Raw genomic sequence first — 8,023 nt, 5'->3', positions numbered from 1 at the left:
CAAATAATTGCAAAACCTTGTGGCTTTTACTTTTTCAAGATTTGGTCAAACTTTGGAGACACTGTCCCCCACAAGTATCATTTTAAGGAAGTTCTTCCTTTCATTTTACTAGGTTCCTGCCAACATCTCATCACACCAACTATATCAACCTCCTTTAAATTTCTTTTTTTTAACATGTAAATATAAATTCTGAAAACAAGAGAACTTTTTGCTTTTTTATTTTTTATATATGCAACATTTAGAGTACATTTATTCTCAACTATGGTACATATCATTAGATTTACGTGACAAATTCTACTGTTTCTGCTGCTCTGAAAATCTTGACTCAGATTTTTCAATTTTAGAGTTTTAGTTGGTCAGGCATGTACCAGTAATGACCTACATTGACATACGCAAGTAACACTGATAATTAGTTAATGAGAATTATGCTGAGTTTAGTTTTTTTTGGAAAGGTACAGGATAAAGATTGATAAGTTCTAAAACATATTGTTATACAACATAAGATTTGAGGATGCCATCACATAATATGATAAACATGTTCCTATTATATTTGAACGTTGACATCTCAAAACACTGATATCTTGAACTTTGACATCTCAAAACACTGATATCTTGAAGACAGAGGGTACAAGTATGTTGAAGTAGGTTGGAATTCAGCTTTCACTTGCCTGGTTTCAAACCTAAAATATGGCATCCCTTCTCAACCTGCAATGGTAAATAATTCCTGCACTTTCCAATATACTAGTACGCTGATTTCAAGCTAATTAAATGTGTATGTAATCCTTTAGAAAGTTGTTTTCTTTATTCTAGTATAATAATTCTTCTGTTACTGGACAGGTATTAAATTTTGTTTTAAAAAAAAAAAGAAGAAATAAGCAAGGTTTAAATTTAGATATAAAACTGAAATATTTTTTAACAATTTTAGGACAGATTATACAAACAAACTTTTGTCAAAAAATTTGAAAATAACAACTTGGGTCATGTTTAAATCAGTAAAATTAATAACTTTCCTCACGACAAGTACTTTTTAATTCATATTTGCATAAAAATGGAATTTGAAGTGAAAAATATTTGTATAGATTAATAAGGATAGTTTCAAGAGGGCAGACTTTTGAACATCACAGAAGGTTTACAATTTCTTAATATTCTAGAAATTTATTAATACATCATTAATTTGCAATTAAATTATGCCAAAAAATATATACCAATCCAGGCATCCATTTTTTGTTTGTATCATCTGCCCTTAATTTACTTTTATATTTTAAGAATGGTTACCTTGAAAAGAACAGAATCTAGGCTGTCTGCTTTCTTGCAGAATGCACTTGAACTTCAGTCATGGCCTATTTGGTCCTGTTTTGGTTTACTGGTCTTACTTTTTCTTTATTCATCTTATATGGTAAATCCTTTGATGAAAAAATGATGAAAATAATTATTTTCCTAGGAACATGATCAAAAGGAAAATTCATTTCATTCATACACAGACATGTTCATGTGTGTGATCATCTTACCAGTAGTGAATATTTGCCTGAGTATCAATTAATTTGTTTAGAATATTATAAAACATGGTCAGTGTGTACAAAACAAATATCATTATAAATCAGAGGTGAATATTCTACATGTACATGTATATAGTTTTATTATACCCTCCGCTTGAAAAGTGGTAGGGTATACTGTAATCGGTATGTTCGTCTAACTGTACGTCCATCTGTCTGTACATCCGTCTGTCTGTTACGCTTTAGGGTACCCATCTCTTATTATCCACAACTCCTCTTATACCACTGCAATGAGTGAAATTTAATGAACCTTTCACAGAATCTTTATTACATATTGTCATTGTGCACCTCCTATTTTAGTTTTTGATTCGACGCATATTTTGGGTTTCCCGGCCACAGTAGAACATGGATTTGTCATCAGTTATAACCATATGGGAGGCAGGTGGTATCATTTAGTGAGCTCAATGCTCACAGGACCTTTAGTTAAATTTTGTTTTAACACTTATACATATGTACAAGTGTACATATATATATTTTTACTGTTTGCTATTTGAAAAGATAATTATTATTCACACAAAATTGAACTATAGATTATACAGTACCGGTACTTCACAGATGAATGAAAGAGTCTATATAAACAAAAATAACTCAATATTTCCAGTGCATTCTTAACCTAGATCTATTTTGTCATTACATATAGTACAGTAGTTTTGGATATATATAATAAATTTAAAGTTTAAAAGATAGAAGCTTTTAAATAAGGCAATGACATCAAAACAAACATGCTGTTTTCCTATTTTCTGCTTATGAACATCACAGGACCATATTTTGCTGATATATATAGAATACTATTTAAAAAACTTATCTACTTTATTCTTGTGCTCACACATTATAAACGTTTGATGCACTTTTTTATAGAAACAAATTAAACTTGCTCTAGTTAATATTTTAACAACACAATTCTGTAAAATATGTGCCTTATGCAGGGTCCGACACTCGTCAAAATTTAGTCTCACCATTCAGGCAACCTTGGTATGATCACAGGTTGCCCAAATGAATTTCAGGTCGTCCAAATAAAATATCAATTGAAACAAAACTCAATTGTTTATAATTTGTTATGATAATTAATAGAAGTTGTGTTTTTGCATTAAAAAATGTAAACCAGACATTTTTGGAATTTAAAGATGTCTTGTAGTGTTTTATCAAACAAAAATATAAGCAGAATCAGACATGCAGAATGCTAAAGTTTGTAGCTTAAAAAATTCATTTTCACTTGCCATGAAGGCCTTAAAATATAGAGTCAAATAACTGGACTGAATTAATCAGGTGTTACATTACAGTGGCCACCCAAATTGCATGGCTGTGTAGCAGCAGAAAACGATCATTATGAATGATCAGAAAGTTGTAGGGGAAATGCAAGATGTTACAATGATGATTATTACTATTTATATTAATAAGGTGATTTGACTAAGTTGGCATATTTTATATCTCAAATAATACTTTATTAAAGTAAAAATTGCATCAGCTAATTGATCGAACGAAGATTTGGCAGGAAAAAAAAATCTTCGTGGCTGCAATTTGAAACATGTTGAAAGGGTTGGTTTTGTTACAGGAAAATATGTTTTCAAGGTCTTTATGAAGTTTAGTTTAAAATATTAAAGATCATTATGAAATATTCCCAACTTGTCCCAGGTCGTCATTTGGGCGAGCCAGACTGAAAATCAGCTCGTCCAAAGTCATTTTAGGGTGGAAATGGCGAGGTGACGATCGTGAATGTCGAACCCTGCTTATGCCAATAAAGAATTGAAATAATAGGATAAACAATGAATGAAAACTGACAGAAGTGGAAATTTATTTTATAAAGATAAATAATGTTTACTTAAAAGTCTCTCTCAGCACATCATAAAAAGTAAACCTACTGAATGGCACAGATTGTACACATGTACAATCTCTATATAGACATTTATATTTCGGGGGGGGGGGGGGGGGGGTCAGCTGTCTCAGCAAGTGATGTTTATATGCTTCAAATTCATTTTTATTAATAAAAATAATTAATTCATTGGTCAGAAAGTCAAACTGTCAAAAGGTATAGTTCGCTTGATTTGATAAGGACCACTGACCACTACACCGGTAAAACAACTGGGTATTGTAAGGCAAATAAAATTAAGAAAATATGCATTTGTTAATCTTGATATTTTTGTAATGCTCAGTATATACATAAATTTACCTTCTGTCTTCATTGTTTAAGATGTCTAGCCTTCTTTTCTTCTTCCAGACTGTAAAACTTTGATGAGATCTTTCGCCAGAAAATATTCATTGCTGTTTACTAAATACACATTGTACCTCCAAACGTTAGAGAGTAGTTCAAGGGAAGTAATTAGGAAGCAAAAAATGCTTCAAAATGTAGAAAAAAGTAATTTTTACCTTTGAATTCCTTTTACATCTTTGAGTCCCCCACCAATATTTTACATGTTTTGATATAATCAAATATTAGCCTTTCATAATTAATAATTACTAAATTTGTAATCAGTGTGCCTTTTTTTGTTTTAAGCCTCCAAAAACTCCACTAAACCAATCACATATCTGATATGTTATAATATGTAAAATGGCCATTTACTTTTGAGAAATTAAATTAAAACTACAGATATAATTACTTTAATCTGTAGTATTAAATTTAAATAATGAAAACATATTAAGTTATCCCTTTTCATTTCTGGACACAGTTTTTCTTGATAAGTACACGTTTTTCAAAATTAACGAAATTGAGATTTTGCACCCCGTTTCTATGGCAACCAAGGGTCTATTTCATAAACTTACTTTAGATTTTACAATTAATGACATAGCTGTTTAAAATTATTATAAAAAAATCAAAATGTTTTTCTATGCGTGGCCAACCAATTTTGATAATTACAGAGAATTGATATTAAAAACCTGTGCGGATTCCGTGTCTTAGCCGTGCCCAAACCGTGCCTATTCCGCCTTGAACTTTGGTACGGGATGATAGATGAATACCGATCCCAATCAGAATTAAGACGAAGAAAAACAGAAATAAAAAAATCGAGGCGGGGGTTTAAAATCGGGGCGGGAGGGGATGAGAATCTAGGAATATTTTTATTATGGCCTTATCATATATAAATAATTATATTTTTGAGGCATTTATGCAATAGAAATTAGCTTTTACGGTATTTAAATTCTCACTTTGCAAGGGAAATTTTTTTTTAATTTTAAATTCTATATAATTATAATGGCATTCTGAGAGTTGTAATATAGTTGAGTGTACATGAAAATAAAAATGTAATGACTTCTATGAAAGAATATTTTTCCTGGTATTGCTCTACCTGTTGTGGAACTGGTTGGTTGGCATAGATCATCATCAGGTGCCCCTGGGTAGTCCACTTCCTGTGTTGGGGTCATCAAGGAAGGTCACTCCAGTCATGTCCTAAGAATACTGAGGCACGGACCGGGGGGAGAGGGGGGGGGGGATTGATTGGCGTCCAGCAACATCTGATTCTGTACAAAACACAGTTTACAATTTTTAACTTGACAAAGTATTATACTATATATTTAATAAAGACTCGTTTTTCAGATTCACAAACATTTTACCTCACTTATTTAATGATGCTGCGTTTGAGTTTAAGATTGAGCTCTTTGTAAACAAAGCTCTACTTTAATTTTGCTTAATCCAGAAATTTTAAATTTTTTTTATCATTTCAACTTACTCACAGCCTGACTGTCAAGCTTGCTGGGTGGAGGTTTAACACAATCCTTGTGTAGTAGCCTAAGTCTGTTGCAGTGGACTTCCAAAACAGTCTACTTCCTGTAATATAAAAATACATTTTTTAGTACATGTATAAAATGTCTCAGCTAATCATTTGTTAATAAAGATTTAGTGGGAAAAAAATGAACAACAAGATTTGACAAACCTGATTTATTACAATCCTTTGCCAGGGACTTCAGAATATCTATAGTGGATCCACAATGCTGAATGATCTCCTTAGTGACCTCGATGTCCTGTAGATACTGAGCGAGCACCGTACAGGCTTGGGTCTGAAGCTCGGCCACCACAAGACACACCTGATTACTGAGACTGTTACCATCCCCTGTCACAGGTAAAGTCTGTTGAAGGGGGCAAGTCCCGTCGTCCTGGGGGAGCAGAATGGCTTTGATTGCCGTCACCAGGGACTCCCTCACTGGCACACTGGCAGACTTGTAGATCTGGATTAAAATAAAACAAGAGGCCGTAAACATTTAGCTTTATAATGTATTCAAAATCATCCAGTTTCTCTCTTCTTACATTGTATACATAGTAAATCTCTAGTATTTATTAAATACATGCAATAATGCTATTAATATGTTTCTTGGCATAGAAAAATCTCCTTATTTTAATACAGATTTGAAACAATGTGCATATCCCTTAAAATCTTAAGATTTTGAAAATATGTATTCATTTATTTTAATAGCTCATTTACACTTTTCAACTGAGAAATTTGTGTGTTCCTCATTTTTACCTCATTCCTCACAGGGATGAGCCTGGTTAGTGGACCCTGAATGGAGTCACTGAAGCGTGGATGTCTACAGTCCTCCTCTGTCTCCGTATCTAACTCAACCGTGACCATCCCAGTGTCTGTTCTGACACACTTAACACTGAACCACGACTATCATCTATACCTGGTCCTAGCATCTGTGCCAAATAACAAGAGAAATACAGTCTAGAATAATGGCAGAAAGATTACATGTACATCAGAATTTACATACAACAAAAGATATTTATCATTGGCAGATCCAGAGAGGGGTTCCAGGGGTTGGAACCACTCCCCTTTTATTTTTGGCCAAGTGGTGAGAAAGAGAGAGAAAAAAGAGATAGAAGAGAAAACATTTTCCGAGAATAAATATTTGTACGTCTAACTTATGTATTAAAGATACTATAGATAGATTCTCACACATATTTTAAGTTTCCTCCATTCACCTTCAGTACTACTTTTTTTTTACCAGAGAATGGTAGAATATTTAATAGTCTACTTATTTTTATATATCTTATATATTATATATAACATGTGAGAGTTAATTCAACATTTTCGCTATCTTTGGCCATGTTGGCTATATATGTACTGTTTTTTTATCATATCTTTTGAAGGAACTAAAACACAATGCTGTTTTAAACCCCATCCACACCCTACCCCAAAAAAGTTTTTCAAATTCTAAAGGAGAATCTTTGTACTCTTCAGAAATACTGCAAATCCATTCAATTTCAAGGCTACAGTAGTTTTTGAAACCTGTTTGTTTGTTTTTTTTTATTCGGACTGGGGGGTACCTTTTAAAAGAAAAAAGGGACGTAAACAAAGTTATTATTTACCACAACCTTAGATCTTTCCATACCTGCATGTGTATGAATCTTTGCATAAGAGTGTGTAGGGGGGGGGGGGGGGTAGAGGAACACAAGCCTGGAAAACCCCCTTTCAAAAATGGCTGGATCTGCCCCTGTTTATAAAACACTTTTAAATGCCTCCTTTCCCAAAATTAGAATTTTTCAAAGTCCAAGGGGCATAACTCTGACAAAAATTGGTGCCCTCATACCAAGCTAACTTTTCCTAAGTTAACGTACCCTCTGAACAGCTTGTGACAAGGACTTAGCTGTGTGTGTCTCGGGAGCATTTCACCCTACCCCTAGGGTCATGAGTTGAACAAAGGATGAGGTGACTTGCGGCCCCTCGTATATTGATAAAAATTAAATGTCTAAATTTTACTCAAATTTTTGTATGTAACTTATCACTGATATGTGAACCTTTATAGAATACTATTTTTAACAAAAACAGAGACGTGATTTGAAAGATATAGATCTTTTATTGGGGTAGGGGTATCATGTTTACATTCAATTCCCATTGCATTTTAACCCCACCCCACTCTTTGAAGCCCTTTAAATATACGAGCGCAGGTAGGTACAATTTTCTCCTTTGTCTGGTCACTGTATTGTATTGAAATCTACCTATAGGTGAAAGGAGTAAATTGTACCTAACTGCGCTCACATGCTATTTTTCAAAATATTGTAAAATCTGGTTGGCCTTTCCCATTATAAACAGATCGACGGAACTAGATTTTCAGACGTAAGAATGAATTCATATGTTAATCGAGGCACAGTCAATTCTTTCTTACTGACCAATCAGCTAATTGAAATTCGTTACGAGTGAGTACCACAAAAATACTATGGAAACATGCTTGGAAGTTTACTGCTTTTTTCATGCATTTGAATCACAGATTAGACACAGATCTACAATTATGTACCATTTCCGAGACCACAGTAAAATTTATAATATACTGTTACGAACAATTTATAGAATATACATGATATGTATACATTAGTTTAAAGTTTTGTAGCGTGTTTGGTGAGCAATTGACGCTAGGTCTACACGTATTCCCGAGTATCGGTGAATACAAGTTTCAAGTGCATTTCTAGTCCTAAAAACCGTAAATACTGAAAATCCATGCGTATTATTAAGTATAAACAGCATTGGCTGACCTTTATAAAAGTTTGA

The 8,023-nt window shown here is 33.1% G+C and overlaps 1 long non-coding RNA gene across 1 annotated transcript; it reads right to left on the bottom strand.

Annotated features, from left to right (window-relative positions):
* Positions 1–334: 334 nt before the first annotated feature.
* On the bottom strand, positions 335–3,894 carry LOC134230726 (uncharacterized). Its single transcript, XR_009984413.1, has 3 exons — positions 3,721–3,894; positions 1,276–1,403; positions 335–705 (listed from the first exon to the last, which is right to left on the bottom strand). It is a non-coding gene; the product is annotated as an uncharacterized LOC134230726 (long non-coding RNA).
* Positions 3,895–8,023: the final 4,129 nt, after the last annotated feature.

This window comes from Saccostrea cucullata, unplaced genomic scaffold (genome assembly GCF_032062105.1).
Source record: "Saccostrea cucullata isolate Sc308-1 unplaced genomic scaffold, CSIRO_AGI_Scuc_v1 ctg4340, whole genome shotgun sequence".
Lineage (NCBI taxonomy): Eukaryota > Metazoa > Mollusca > Bivalvia > Ostreida > Ostreidae > Saccostrea > Saccostrea cuccullata.
This window is presented reverse-complemented; position numbering and strand designations above follow the sequence as displayed.